The sequence below is a fragment of the Protopterus annectens genome, chromosome 2.part1 (assembly GCF_019279795.1).
Source record: "Protopterus annectens isolate FY-2018-M chromosome 2.part1, PAN1.0, whole genome shotgun sequence".
NCBI lineage: Eukaryota > Metazoa > Chordata > Ceratodontiformes > Protopteridae > Protopterus > Protopterus annectens.
Genome location: NC_056729.1, coordinates 1,471,665,744 through 1,471,681,033, shown reverse-complemented (window position 1 = coordinate 1,471,681,033; position 15,290 = coordinate 1,471,665,744). Strand labels below are relative to the sequence as shown.

The window sequence follows — 15,290 nt, the reverse complement described above, 5'->3', positions numbered from 1 at the left end:
GAAGGCAGATTCCACACAAGGACAGCCACTCCCAGTGCTTCTTTTATCTCTGTCCCCACCACAACCATATAAACTGTTCAATTTGTCAGTCATTTGTGCCTAAAACCCTTCATAACTGTCTTTCATCCCTCACTATTTACTTGGAGAACCAACGTCTGAAAATTTTAGCTAAAAGCATGATGGAGGACTCCTCTGACCTAACAATCGAGCCTACTAAGCAGAAGGCCAGAAGACCTAGGCCTGAAGCAGAAGCTGTGCTTCTCCCTGTGGACGTCTCTTCCGAGGCACATGATAGCCAGGAGACGCTCTCTGTTGTGGATCTGGATCCACAGGCCGAGCCAGTTTTACAGGCCACCTTGGAACCAGACAGAAACATGTCCAGAAAGATCTCACAGATATCGGCTCTCTATGTCCAGGGGACCCAAGGCTCATCGTGTTGGAAAGCCCTAGAGAAATCGCACATATAGTAGTGAGGGAGGATATTGAATCAAAGTAAAGAGTGTAGGCCTATGTCCGGTCCTCCCTCTTTGCATTGGATGGACACTACTACAAAGAAAACACAGAAAACTACACTTTCCTCACTTCCATCAGACCCACAGAAAGAGTGGCAAAATTTTGCCCAGAACCTGTTCAAGGCCTACCTCAGGCCCGCCTCCCTCTCCCCTGGCCTTCCTCCTCCCACAAAAACGGTCAGAGCACAAGCCACTTCAGAGGAAGATTCTTCCTCTGAGGACAGCGACTCCTTAGCTTACTCCTCTTAAATCCCCTTCCCCCTTGGCCTACGCTTCCCCAGAGGAAGACTCCAATGGGACAGAATCCCCTTTGGAGTAGATATCCTTTGGCGAGACCATCTCAGAAATGTGAGATCACTTTAAATGGGATAGCTCACAAATGTCTAAGGTCCAAAATTGATGCTACGACCTCCTTCAGGTGCAGACCCCTAGTCCTTCTGCTATACCTCTGGTTATCCTGCCTTTCTCAATGCCGTAGCCTCCACATCCCTACACCCTGACTCTCAGCCTCTGGCCTCGTAAAAGCCAGATAGATATTATAAAGTGCCTCAGGACTGTAATTTCCTTTTCAAAGTCCCTGTGGCAGACCCCTCAGTGATCCCGTAGCTTCTTATAAGAACTCCAGATCTCTTCCTTCCCACTTCCCTTCTCCCCTCGGACAAGGACAGTAAGCAACTGGAGAAGCTGAGAATGAAAATTTACACTTCAGCAACTTTAGCCTTCAGGGCTATGAATTATCAGACCCATGTGAATGAGTACACCATGGAACTCATGGCACAATTGTCCAAGATAGTATCTGACATGCCAGACTCTGAAATAAAGCCTTGACATCTTCCCTTATTGCTCCAGCTTCTTCCTCAGCATTAAAAAGGTTTGCCTGGTTGAGGTTTCAACCCCTCTTTGAGGACATCAAGGCGAGGCTCTTGGTGCTCCCCTTGACAACACCAATTTATTTGGTATACCATCTGCTGAACATTTCAAGTCCCTGCAGGAAAAGTACAAGGAGTTAAAAGACCGTAAATATATCTTGATCTCTCCAGTGCCTAAATGTCATAGAAACTATCCTAGAAAACAGGTCTTCGTCTGCAGGCAATCCTGGACCCCCCCCTCCCAACCTAAACCCTCCAAAAGGAGCAAGAAGCACCATGAGTTCTCTGTTTGTTCAGCTGCTTCTCTTGTGGCTAAGCAGCCCTTTCTTGATAGAATGGGCTGTTCCTCCTGACTCCTCAGGACTACCTTGCCACACCCCCTTCTCCCTACACCTTTCCGCCTGGGAATCCATAACTCAAGACGCTTGGGTCCTCAGCATCAACAGACATGGATACTTTATGGTTTGGAACATAGTGCCTCCCCTCCTATCAGGGGTATTATTCAACCTCCAGAAGTCCAGTAACCTCTCTTCCCCAATACTAGAAAACCTGTTAGAACAGGGTACAGTACAACCTGTACCCAAAAATGAACAGGCTTTATTCCCGCATGTTCCTGGTTCCCAGGAAGGAAGGGTTGTGGAGACCCAACCTAGACCTTTCTTTTCTCAACACCTTTCTGAAAGTGCCTTCCTTCAAAATGCTCCCTCTTCAGACCCTCTTCCCTCTGACCCTCCCTCATGCCTTCCTAGAGTCCGTAGACATCAAAGATGCTTATCTCCATATTCCCATTCATCCCAAATTCAGTTAATCTTTACACTTCTCTGTGGGATCCTGGCATTTTCAGTTCTCTGCCTTGATTTTTGGTCTCTCTCTCTACAGCCCCAAGAGTCTTCACAAAATGCCTAAAGCCAGTGGTCGTTTTCTGCAGACTCCAAGGCATTAAGATCTTCCCTTAAATGGACGATATTCTTTTCCAATCCCACACCCTGGAGGAACTGAGGAGCAGCCTCCACTCAGCCATGGCCATTTTGCAACGCCTAGAATTCACCATCAACTTCAACAAATCTACTCTCGTCCCATCACTTGATTGTCTTTCAAGAGTGCAGATTCCAGACAGACAAAATGATAGTGTCTCTCCCACCCCAAAAGGCTCAGGAGCTCTGTCTAATCTTCTCAGAGACCCTTCCCCTAAAATACTTGCTTGCAAGACAGTTTCTCTGAATCCTAGGACTAATGGCCTCCACCATCCCTGTGCTACCCCTGGCAAGGCCTTGAAATTAGAGTGGTCTCAACATGCCCACCCACTAGAATTTCCTATCCCACTACTACCATGTCTCAAGGAGAAGCTCCACTATTGGATATAACTGTCCATAAACCCAGGACTTCCCTTTCACTCACTGCCCCCAGTTCAGGACCTGTATACAGAAGCTTCGGATACAGGTTGGGGAGCAGCTCTGGTCCCACAGACTGTTCAAGGGCAGTAGACCTCCTCTCAAGAAAAGAACCACATAAATATAAAGGAGATGAAGGGACTGATCCTAGCCTTCCAGTCCTTCCTAAGGGCAGGATGGCTGCAAGTCTACACAGGCAATGACTGATGTTCTTCGTGTTTCACTGTTGCAGTCATCACATTTGGGTTATCTGCTTGCATTAGCCCTCAGTCGGCCTGATCATCAAAGTCTTGAGTCCTGCTTCGGTTGCTGTCTCATCTTCCATGACGTCAGGTAGTCAGGGGTAGAAAGCATGCAGTTGACATCATTACATCAGTCTTTCTTGCCATGCGGTGCCCGAAGCAGAAGCAGTTCGCAAGTACCAGTCGGCTGACTCCTGAAATTTTCGTTTTCGAGTTTCAGAACCGAAGTCTTCAACTAAGCTAAGTACCCCGTTGGGGAAACTTTCTCTTGCTCCAAACCAATGTCAGTAAAAGTTAACAATTGTATTTCTTGTGGAAAGCAAATACCTCATAAAGATTTTCATTCGTACTGCATTCCTTGCTTAGGCCTAGACCATGATGTACCTCGCTGTCGGGTTTTGTGCCTTATTTAAACAACAAACTATTCGTCGGTTTATTTACGCTTCAAAATATTTTGGTACTCTGTTCAATTATCCAGAAATGGCTATGGTAAGCCACCCGACTACCAACATTCTGAAAAAATGCAAAGATAAAGACAGAGACCGACCGTATAGGTCCACGACTGTCGACAACACTTCTCCTAAGCTAGTCGCCAGTTCGCCTGTACTCAGTGAGGCGCTTTTGCAGCCCCTGATACGCACTACTTCAGATTTGCAGGCCTCTGCTGAGACCCATTCAGAGTCCAGTATTCCACGAGATGCTTCTTCAACTGTGGAACTTGTGGATGTCTCTACCTTGAATGGGTTCGGAGCAGCTGTGCAGGCACCGGCTTCTGAGGGTGTATTTAGGCCTACTGACTTGCATATTAAACCGACGCCATCTTCTTCTTCAAGGCCTAAAACTCGATCCATGCCTAGAAAACTGACGCCCAGACCGCATGGTCAGGCCCGTATGCCTAAAAAATAAATTAAAAAATGGCTGAAGACCTTGTTACTCTAATCTGGGGAAACCACCCTTCCCCCTCTAAGAGACCTGATTCTTCTGATCAGGACTCTGAAATTTCTGTTTCCTCTGATGACCAGGATTTACCCTGATCTACCCATGATAATTCTGATGTAGAGGTCTCCATTCCCTCTGCTTCCCTTCCAGAGGATTTCTCTTTTGGTGAAACCTTGCATACTTTTAGGGAGCATTTTTGCTGGGAAAGCCAGGATTACTGTGACTCTAAAAAGAGGCTTAGGGATTTCTTACTCCTGCCCCAACACAGTTCTTTAGCTATCCCCCCTGTACAGGACATCGTTGATGATGCCTTTTCAGAGTCTAGCTTGGCCCCTGACTCTTTACCTGCTGCTCCCAGAAAACCTGATAGGTATTACAGGGTTCCTGACTCTCATAACTTCCTCTTTAAAAACCCTACTGCGGATCCTGAGACCATTTCACAGAGACCCAAGGGCATTAAGGCTACTACTGCCAAAAATCCTACCCCCTCTGATAGAGATTCCAGGGTACTGGATAGATGGGGTAAGAAGGTATACACTTCTGCAACCTTGGCCATTAAGGCCTTAAACTCCCAGTTTCATATGTTAAAGTACCAGCTGCATATTATTGGATTGCTTAAACAGAAAATGATGTTGATTCCTTGACTGTCCTGAAAATAAAGATTTACAGGATTTAATGCATTCTGTTGAACAAGATGGAAAACTTACTTTGCAATGTGGTTTTGATTCATTAGAGGCATCTTGCAGGGCTGTTGTCACTGGGTCTGTACTTAGAAGGCATGCTTGACTTAAGGAGCAATCTTTGCCAGATCATGTTAAAGCTAAATTGCTGGATGCTTCCTTAAACCAAGACCACTTGTTTGGCAACAAAGCAAAAGTACTTAAAAAGATTGAGGAAAAAGCTAAATCTATGCAAACTGTTAAAAGATTTCCTGCAAGTACAGCCTCCCAGATTTAGTAGGCATTGGCCCTCTAAGAATTGGTCCTTTCCTGCCTTTTCCAGGCCTTCTCAGTCCAAACCCAGAACCAGCAGAACATCCAGGCTTCAGTCCCAAGGTACTCACAGGACTAAGCAGTGGGGGGCTCCCACTTCCAAAGCAGGGAGTAGTAAGACTCCCCACTATGGTAAACTGTCTCAGTGACTTCACTTTAAAACGTCCAAGCCCTGCACAACTGACTGTTCCTTTAGGGGGAAAGATTGCCCTGCAGGCAAAAAAATTGAAAACTCATTACCCAGGACAAATGGGTTTTAAATATAGTTTCCCAAGGATACAGATTCCACTTCCACTCCTTACCAACCCCAAACGGTTGGCCAGATCTACCCCCAAATCAGTGGGCTGAGGCTCAAAAGCAAGTTCTCTCTTAAGCATCAGGGCTTTTCAGCCTGTCCCAGAAAAAGAAAGGGGACAAGGTTACTACTCAAGACTTTTCCTGGTACCCAGGAAAGACGGTTCCTGGCATCCTATCCTGGACCTGTTTATCCTAAACACATTTTTGGTGATCCCAAAATTCAAGATGCTAACTCTTCAGCAGCTGCTTCCCATGCTAGGCAAAGATGCCTGGTTGGCAACACTGGATTTAAAGGAAGCCTACCTGCACATCCCAATAAGGGAATCTTGCAGAAGATGCCTACGAATCAATGCAGGCTATATGCACTGTCAGTTCTCTGCACTGCCCTTTGGCTTATCTACTGCGCCCAGGGTATTCATAAAGTGCCTAGCTCCAGTCATTGCATTTTGCAGGCAAAGAAATATTCAAATATACCCATACCTGGACGATTGTCTAATTCAGGCAGAAAGCCAGGACATACTATTAAATCACCTGGTGTTTGTAAAGAAATTGCTAACTTCTCTGGGGTACATCATAAACGAAAATAAATCACGTCTTGTACCCTGCCAACAAATTGTATTCCTGGGAGCATGCTTGACTACAGCTTCCCAGATGACCTACCTCATGCCAGAGAAACAAGTTCATTTGACAGCCTACTTCAAACTACTGGCCACAAAGACCCATCTATCTGAAAGGAAAATACTGCAAGCCCTGGGCTTCATGGCCTCCTGCATTCTCTTAATTCCATATGCAAGACTGCATATGAGGAAACTACAATGGTATCTAAAAAGCCTATGGTGTCAACATTCTTAGGATCTAGAATCAATGATTCCTATCATACCTTGTCTACAGATAGAGTTCCTTTGGTGGGCAGAGGTCTGCCACCAAAACAAGGGACTGCCATTCACTCTACCCCCTGCCGCCCAAACCCTAACAACAGACGCATCAGACTATGCATGGGGGGCTCACTTGGCAGGGAAGTGCATTCAGAGCAAATGGAACCCAAGTCAAATGCACCTGCATGTCAATCAAAAAGAAATGTTAGCTGTACAGAATGCTCTGACAGCCGTCAAGGACCACATTCTTCCAGGACAATTAATGGTAAAGATGGACAGCACCACTGTTAAGTGTTACATAAACAAGCAGGGGGGAACCCACTCATACCCTCTCTGCAAACTAGCCATGGCTCTGTGGAACACAGCCTTGAGCTACCAAGTGCACCTACAGGCTCAATTCCTGCCAGGAAAGCTAAATACACTGGCAGACGAACTAAGCAGAAATCTCATGGACCCACACGAGTGGAAACTGGAAACAAAGATATTCAACATGTTGAGAAACAAATGGGGGAGCCCAGAGATAGACCTGTTTGCCTCCCCCCAGAACTACCAATTGGACAAATTCTGCACAAGGACTCTCCACAAACAAGCTTGGAAAGTGGATGCCCTGTCCTTCACCTGGGAAAGCCTGTCAGTTTATGCCTTTTCCCCCTCTGCCTCTCCTCACCAAGATACTACTAAAAATCAAACAGGACAAACCGAGGACATTACTGATTGCACCAGACTGGCCACGCCAACACTGGTACCCCCTCTTGTGCAGTGTGTCACTGCTGGCACCATGGCACCTGCCTCAGACCCCTGCCCTGCTGTCCCAGCAGGAGGGCCAGATTCTGCACCCACAGCTTCAAACCCTGAACCTGGCAGCCTGGCTATTACCTGATCTCTGTTACCATCCCTCAGTAAGTAAGTGAGGGATGTCATTCTGGAGGCACGGAGGCGTAGTACTAGAAACTTCTATGCTGAAAAGTGGAAAGGATTCTGTTCCTGGAACCAAACTCGGGATGGGCACAGCAGCGCCCAACTTACCTCTGATTCTTCAATACTTAACTGAGATGCTTCACAAGGGCCTTTCCTTTGCCTCCGTCAAAATTTATGCCTCAGCCATTTCAGCTTATTACAGTACAGAACCACCCCTTTTCTCTCATCCATTGCTGAAGCAGTTCCTCAGAGGGGCCAAAAATGTAAGACCACCCAGGAGAGCCCCTACTCCAGCCTGGGACCTTAACTTTGTATTGGAAAAGCTCAGTCTACCTCCTTTTGAGCCAGCTGCAAATGCAGACTTGAAATTCCTTTCTTGGAAAACAGCCTTCCTTTTAGCCATCACTTCAGCAAGAAGGGTGTCTGAATTACAGACCCTTATGGCAGTGGAGCATATAATCATCTTTCATGCGGACAGAGTGTCCCTCAGGACCAATCCCTCCTTCATGCCCAAGGTGGTATCCAGTGTGGCCCTTAATCAGTCCATTCATTTGCCAACCTTTTTTTCTAATCCACAGAACAAAGGGGAACAAATACCACACTCCTTGGACATGCACAGACAATTTAGATTTTACTTGGACAGGACTAATTTAGATTTTACTTGGACAGGACTAAACCTCTCAAGAAATCTGAACAGCTGCTGGTTGCATTTGCTGCAGGGGCAGAGGGGAAGGCCATTTCAAAGCAAACCATTTCTAAGTGGATAGGCCATTGCATTAATTTCTGCTATAAGCACCATTGAAAACCTACCCCACAGGGGATAAGACCACATTCAACCAGGGCTGCATCTACCTCTACAGCCTTTCACGGAGGTGTTCCTGCCAGGGACATCCTAGAAGCTGCTACCTGGAGTTCTGTACATACCTTCACCAAGCATTACCATTTGCCATTTTTTTCTAAATCCAGAGCTGGCTTTGCCACTGCAGTCTTGCAGGGCCTTATAGCTGGTCCTAATGCTATCTAATTTCCTCCTCCCATCCTTAGCTTTGGGAATCTACCCAAATGTGTTGACTGCAACAGTGAAACATGAAGAACATAGTACAGTTGTGTACACTTACCATAAATGTAGATGTTAGAGTGCATTCACTGTTGCAGTCTTGGTTACCCTCCCTCCAGCCCCCTGACTTCTATTGGCTATACCTCTGTTCTTGTTTACCATGCTTAAAGCTTTTTGGTGTATTTGCTTTTTTGTTGGAGGTGTAACCTTGTATGTAATTGCTTCCCATAATAGGGGCACCTGACATCTGGGGCAAGAAAAACTGATGTAATGGCGTCGGCTGCATGCTTTATACCCCTGACTACCTGGATGTTCATCGTGTTTTACTGTTGCAGTCCTTACACTTGGGTTATCCTGCTGGCAGGCAACCCGCAGTCGGCCTGAATTCCAAAGTCCTGGTCCGCCGTCAATTGCCGTCGCCTCTTCCCTGACGTCAGTGCACCAGGGGTATAAAAGATGCAGCCGACGCCATTTTCTTTAGTCTTTCTTGCCGCCCAGTGCCCGAAGCAAAAGCAGTTCGCAAGTGCCAGTCAGCCGACTCTTGAGATTTTCGAAATCGAATTTCAGATCCGAAGTCTTCAATAAAGCTAAGTACCCCGTTGGGGAAACTTTTTTCTTGCTCCAGACCGATGTCAGAAAAAAGTTAACAATTGTATTTCTTGTGGGAAGCAAATACCTCATAAGGATTTCCACTCTTACTGTATTCCTTGCCTAGACCCTGACCACGACATTGCTAGTTGTCGGTTTTGTGCTAGATTTAACCAACGCACTATTAAGCGTCGGTACGATTTTGCTTTTCATTATTTTGGCAGAAGGTTTAACTACATAATGCCGTCGGAACAGCCGATGATCGGAATTCATAAAAAATGCAAGGATAAAGACAAGGACAAGCATCCAAGGTCCAAAACTGATGACGAAGCCTCTTCTAGGCCAGTCGCTGGTTCGACGGTGCTCAGTGAGGCGCTTTCGCAGCCCCCGTCTCCCACTACCTCAGAGCCACAGGCCGCCTCCGACTCCCACGTGGAGACTGCTAGGCCTCTGGATACTCAAGGTATTGGTCCTTCGGAAATTAATCTCTCAGATGGGTCTGGAGCCACTGTGCAGGCATCGGCTTCTGAAGGTGTCTTCAGACCTACACAACTGTATGTAAAGCCTACTTCAGCATCCAAGACAAAGTCTAACACAGTTTTAAAGACAAGGAAACCAGTACAGCATTCTCCAGGACAGGCTTTTATGCCTAAGAAACAGATGTTCAAAATGGCTGAAGACCTAATTACTTTGATCAGGGGTTCCCATCCCCCTCCTGATAAGAGGCCTAGGCAAGACACTGAATATGACTCCTCTGATCAGGTTTCCATTTCCTCTGACTCCTCTTCTGATCAGGGATATTCTGTTCCTCCCTATGAGGATTCTGATGCTGAAGATTCTATTCCTTCAGCTTCTCCTCCGGAGGACTATTCTTTTGGGGAAGCCCTGCATACCATGAGGGAGCATTTCCATTGGGAGAGCCAGGATTATTCCGATTCTAAGAAAAGACTTAGAGACTTTCTTTTACTTCCTCAGCACAGACCTCTTGCAATTCCCCCATATTTTCTCAGAGTCCGGCCTATCTCCAGACTCTCTACCTCCTGCCCCTGTCAAGCCAGACAGATGCTACAGGGTCCCAGACACCCATACATTTCTTTACAAAAACCCTGCTGCTGACCCAGAAACTATCTCACAGGGTCCCAAAGGGGTCAAGGCTGCTTCTGCCAAAAACCCTGTCCCCTCAGACAGAGATTCTAGAGCTTTGGACAGATGGGGGAAAATGTTTACACTTCTGCTACCTTGGCTGTAAGGGCTTTAAATTGTCAGTTTCATCTGCTCAAATATCAGCAATATTTAATGTCTTTGTTAAAACACAAAATGTTGACAAATTCTGAATGTACTGAGAACAAAGATTTGCAGGATTTATTGCATGCAGCTGAACAAGTGGGAAAACATACTTTGCAATGTGGCTATGATTCACTGGAGGCCTCGTGCAGGGCTGCTGTTACAGGTTCTGTTATTAGAAGGCATGCTTGGTTAAAGGAACAGAATCTGCCTGATCATGTTAAAGCAAAATTATTGGATGCTCCGTTGCAGCATGATACTTTGTTTGGTGTTAAGGCAGTGGAGGTGTTAAAGAAAATGGAGGATAAGGCAAAATCTATGCAGACAGTAAAAGATTTCTTACAGGTACAGCCACCCAGATTTAGCAGGAACTGGCCCTCTAAGAATTGGTCTTTTCCAGTGTCAGACAGACCACAAAGAGGCAGATTCAGATGCCCTCGAGGCAGGCAACTGCCCCAGGGCTCATACAGGCCCAAACAATGGGGTGCTTCTACCTCCAAAAGTGGAGAAGGCAAATCACAGCCTTATAGAAAACAGTCCCAATGACTTCCCTCTGCCATTGCCAAGCACTTATTTTTTGGCAGCACCCTTAGGGGGAAAGCTAGCACTTTTTCACAAAACTGGCACAAGATCACCCAGGACAAATGGGTCTTAAATATAGTCTCTTGGGGCTTTCACACCCTTCCAAAGACAAAAGGTATGCACACCCTGGCCACACAATCAATGGGCAGAGGCACAAAAACAAGTTTCATCTCTCGTGGACATGGGGCTATTCAGCCAGTGCCACAACAAGAGCAGGGACAAGGATTTTACTCGATACTTTTCTTAGTACCAAGAAAGGACAAAGCCTGGAGACCAATTCTGGACCTGTCTGTACTAAATACTTTTCTGGCCGTCCCAAAATTCAAAATGTTGACTCTACAGCAGCTTTTGCCCATGCTGGACAAGAAGGCTTGGCTTGTAACTTTGGACCTCAGAGGCATACCTGCATGTCCCAATCAGACAAACTTGCAGAAGATACCTCAGATTCATAGCTGTTCCAATGCACTACCAATTATCTGCACTGCCCTTTGGCTTATCTACTGCGCCCAGGGTCTTCACAAAATGCCTGGCACCAGTAATTGCATTTTGCAGACAAAGAGGAATTCAAATATACCCCTACTTGGATGACTGCCTTATTCAAGCAAAGGGCAAAGATATTCTACTACAGCATCTGGCGTTTGTAAAAATATTACTAATTTGCCTAGGGTACACAGTAAACGAAAAAAAAAAAATCAAAACTAGTGCCCTCTCAAGAGATAATATTCCTGGGTGCAAGCTTAAATACAACTTCCCAGATGGCTTATCTCACGTCAGACAAACAAAGGCATCTGACTTCTTACTTCAAAGACATGGCAACAAAGTCCCAGTTATCTGCAAGGAAAATTCTGCAGGCTCTGGGCTACATGGCATCCTGCATTCTACTAATTCCATATGCAAGACTGCATATGAGGAAACTACAGTGGTATCTAAAAAGTGTTTGGACTCAACATTGCCACAACCTGGAAACAGTAAATGTTCATCGTGTTACCCTGCTGCAGTCATCACACTTGGGGTTATCCTGTCGTCAGGCGGTCCCGCATTCGGTCAGAATTCCAAAATCTTGGTCTGGCGTCGGTTGCTGTCGCCTCTTCCCTGACGTCAGTGCGCCAGGGGTGTATATAATGCATCCAACGCCATTTTCTTCAGTCTTTCTTGCCGCATGGTGCCCGAAGCAGAAGCAGTTAGCAAGTGCCGGTCGGTCGACTCCTGAGATTTTCGAAGTCGAATTTCAGATCCGAAGTCTTCAATAAAGCTAAGTACCCCGTTGGGGAAACTTTGGAAACTTTTCTTGCCTCAGACAGATGTCAGAAAAATTTAACAATTGTATTTCTTGTGGGAAGCAAATACCTCATAAGGATTTTCATTCTTACTGCATACCTTGCCTAGGCCCAGACCACGACATCACTGGTTGTCATTTTTGTGCTAGGTTTAATAAGTGTACTATTAAAAGACGCTTTGACTTCGCACTACACTACTTCGGTAGAAAATTTAACTACACTATGCCGTCGGAGCAACCGACTACCGGCGTGCACAAAAAACGCAAGGATAAGGACAGGCAGCCTAGACCCAAGCCAGACTCCGAGGCCTCGGCTGGTCCAGTCTCCGGTTCACCAGTCTTCAGTGAGGCTCCGACGCAGCCCCTGACTACAGCAGATCTGGAACCCGAGACCGCTTCGGAGCTCTTGTCGGAAAGTACTAGGCCTATGCAGCCATTTTGTTTAGCCCCTACCGACGACACTGCTGATAAAGATGTCGGTACTGCAGAAGCACCTTCGGTTTCTGAAGGCGTCTTCAGACCGACGACACTCACCATAAAAACATATCCTAAGACTAAGACTCCTATTAAACCTAAAAAGACTAAACTTCAGTCTCCATTTCAAGGCCCCGTGCCTAAGAAACAGATGCTCAAAATGTCTGAAGATTTGATCTCTTTAATCGGGTTCCCAACCCCCACCTGACAAAAGACCTAGACAAGAGGAAGATTATGCCTCCTCTGAACAAGTGTCTGACCAAGATTACTCCTTCTCCCCTTATGTAGATTCTGATGCTGAGGATTCTATTCCCTCAGCTTTTCCTCCTGAAGACTACTCCTTTGGGGAAACTTTACACACTATGAGGGAACATTTTCACTGGGAAGGTCAGGACTACTCTGACTCAAAGAAAAGGCTCAGAGAGTTTCTTTTACTCCCCCAGCACAGACCACTTGCCATCCCCCCAGTTTTAGACATTGTGGATGATGTTTACTTAGAATCCAGTTTGAATCCAGATTCTTTGCCTCCTGCTCCAGCCAAACCTGACAGATACTGTAGAGTGCCTGATTCCCACAAATTCCTTTATAAAAGCCCTGCTGCTGATCCAGAGACCATCTCCCAGGGTCCCAAAGGGGCTAAGGCTTCTATGGCAAAAAATCCTGTACCCTCTGAAAGGGACTCCAGAGCACTAGACAGGTGGGGAAAAAAGGTTTACACCTCAGCCACTCTAGCTATGAGGGCTCTAAATTGCCAGTTCCACATGCTAAAGTATCAGCAATTTCTAATGTCTCAGTTAAAACAAAACATGAGCACACTCCCTCAGCAGTCTGACTTGAAAGAAATGCAGGATCTCTTGCATGCAACTGAACAGGTGGACAAACATACTTTACAGTGTGGGTTTGATTCTTTGGAGGCTTCCTGCAGAGCAGCTGTCACTGGGTCTGTTATACGTAGGCATGCTTGGTTAAAGGAACAAACTCTGCCTGATCATGTTAAAGCAAAGCTTCTAGATGCTCCCTTACAACAGGATGTTCTTTTTGGAGTTAAAGCAGAAGAAGTCTTAAAGAAAATGGAGGATAAGGCAAAATCTATGCAGACAGTCAAAGATTTTCTACAGGTACAGCCCCCCTCGCTTCAGCAGAAATTGGCCAACAAAAAATTGGTCCTTTCCAGCTACTGACAGACCACAGAGGGGTAAATACAGACGTTCAAGAGGCAGAGGACAACCACAAGGCCAGTACAAACCTCGACAATGGGGCACTGCAACACAGAAGGGAGGAGAAGACGGGTCCCAGACTACCAGAAGGCAAACTCAATGACTTGCACCTCATCTGGCCAAACAACACAATCTTGACAGCCCCCATGGGAGGAAAACTCGCACTTTTTTCAGACAACTGGCACATTGTCACAAAGAACAAATGGGTCCTAGACATAATTTCACGAGGATACAGATTCCATTTTCACATTTTGCCAATGAAAAGAGGAATGCCAAACCTGCCACAAAATCAATGGGCAGAGGCACAAAAACAAATTACAGCTCTCATGGACATGAGAGCCATTCAACTGGTACCTACTCGAGAGCAAGGCCAAGGATTTTACTCAAGACTCTTTCTAGTTCCCAGAAAGGACAATGCCTGGAGACCAATTCTGGATCTTTCAATTCTAAACACCTTCTTACAAGTACCCAAATTCAAGATGCTAACACTACAGCAGCTTCTTCCCATGTTGGGCAAGAAAGCATGGCTAGTAACGTTGGACCTCAAGGAGGCATACCTGCATGTCCCTATCAGACAAAGTTGCAGAAGATACCTCCGCTTCATTGCAGGTTCAACCCATTACCAATTCTCTGCACTGCCCTTTGGCTTATCTACTGCGCCCAGGGTCTTCACAAAATGCCTGGCACCAGTAATTACATACTGCAGACAAAGAGGAATTCAAATATACCCATACCTGGACAACTGCCTCATGCAAGCAGAAAGCAAGGACATTCTCTTACAACATCTGGCTTTTGTAAAACATCTTCTAAGTTGCCTGGGGTACACAGTAAATGAAAAGAAATCAAAACTAGTACCCTCACAAAATATGACATTCCTGGGTGCCAGCTTGAATACAACGGCCCAGAAGGCTTACCTGACGCCAGACAAACAACTACAGCTGACTCAATATTTCAAAACAATGGCAACAAAGACCCAACTACAAATCCTAAAAAGCGTATGGTCTCTACACAGCCACAGCTTGGACACAATAATATCTCTCATTCCCTGCCTACAACAGGAGTTTCTATGGTGGTCACAGGCATGTCACCTCAACAAGGGTCAGCCTTTCACCTTGCCCCCAGCCAGGCAAACTATGACAACAGATGCATCGGACTACGCCTGGGGGCACACATGGCAGGACAGTGCGTTCAAGGCATATGGACTGCAGATCAAAGGAATCTGCACATCAATCAAAAAGAGATGGTAGCTGTACAGAATGCTCTGACAGCCTTCAAGAATCTATTACATCCAGGACAGCTTACAATAAGAACAGACAACACCACAGTAATGTGGTACATAAACAAACAAGGGGGTACATACTCCTACCCTCTATGCAGGCAAGCAATGACCTTGTGGAACGCAGCTCTGGCTTACCAAGTTCAGTTACAAGCTCAATTCCTGCCAGGAAAAAAGAACACATTGGCAGACGACCTCAGCAGAAACATCATGGATCCCCACGAGTGGAAACTGGATCCACAAGTATTTGCAATGATAACTCAAAAATGGGGCCTTCCAGACATAGACCTGTTTGCCAGTCCTCAAAACTATCAACTAACAAAATTTTGTACAAGGACACTGCACCATCAAGCTGGGAAAGTGGACACACTCTCATTCACTTGGAAAAACCTGACAGTATATGCCTTCCCTCCATTGCCTCTCCTCACAAAGGTGCTTCTGAAAGTCAGAAAGGAGAGACCACGACTGATTCTCATAGCCCCAGACTGGCCACACCAGCAC

At 46.0% G+C, this 15,290-nt stretch overlaps 1 protein-coding gene across 1 annotated transcript in view; it reads right to left on the bottom strand.

The window, feature by feature from the left end:
- Positions 1-15,290, bottom strand: part of LOC122794496 — a 613,529-nt gene that overhangs the window by 198,997 nt on the left and 399,242 nt on the right. The window lies entirely within an intron of this gene.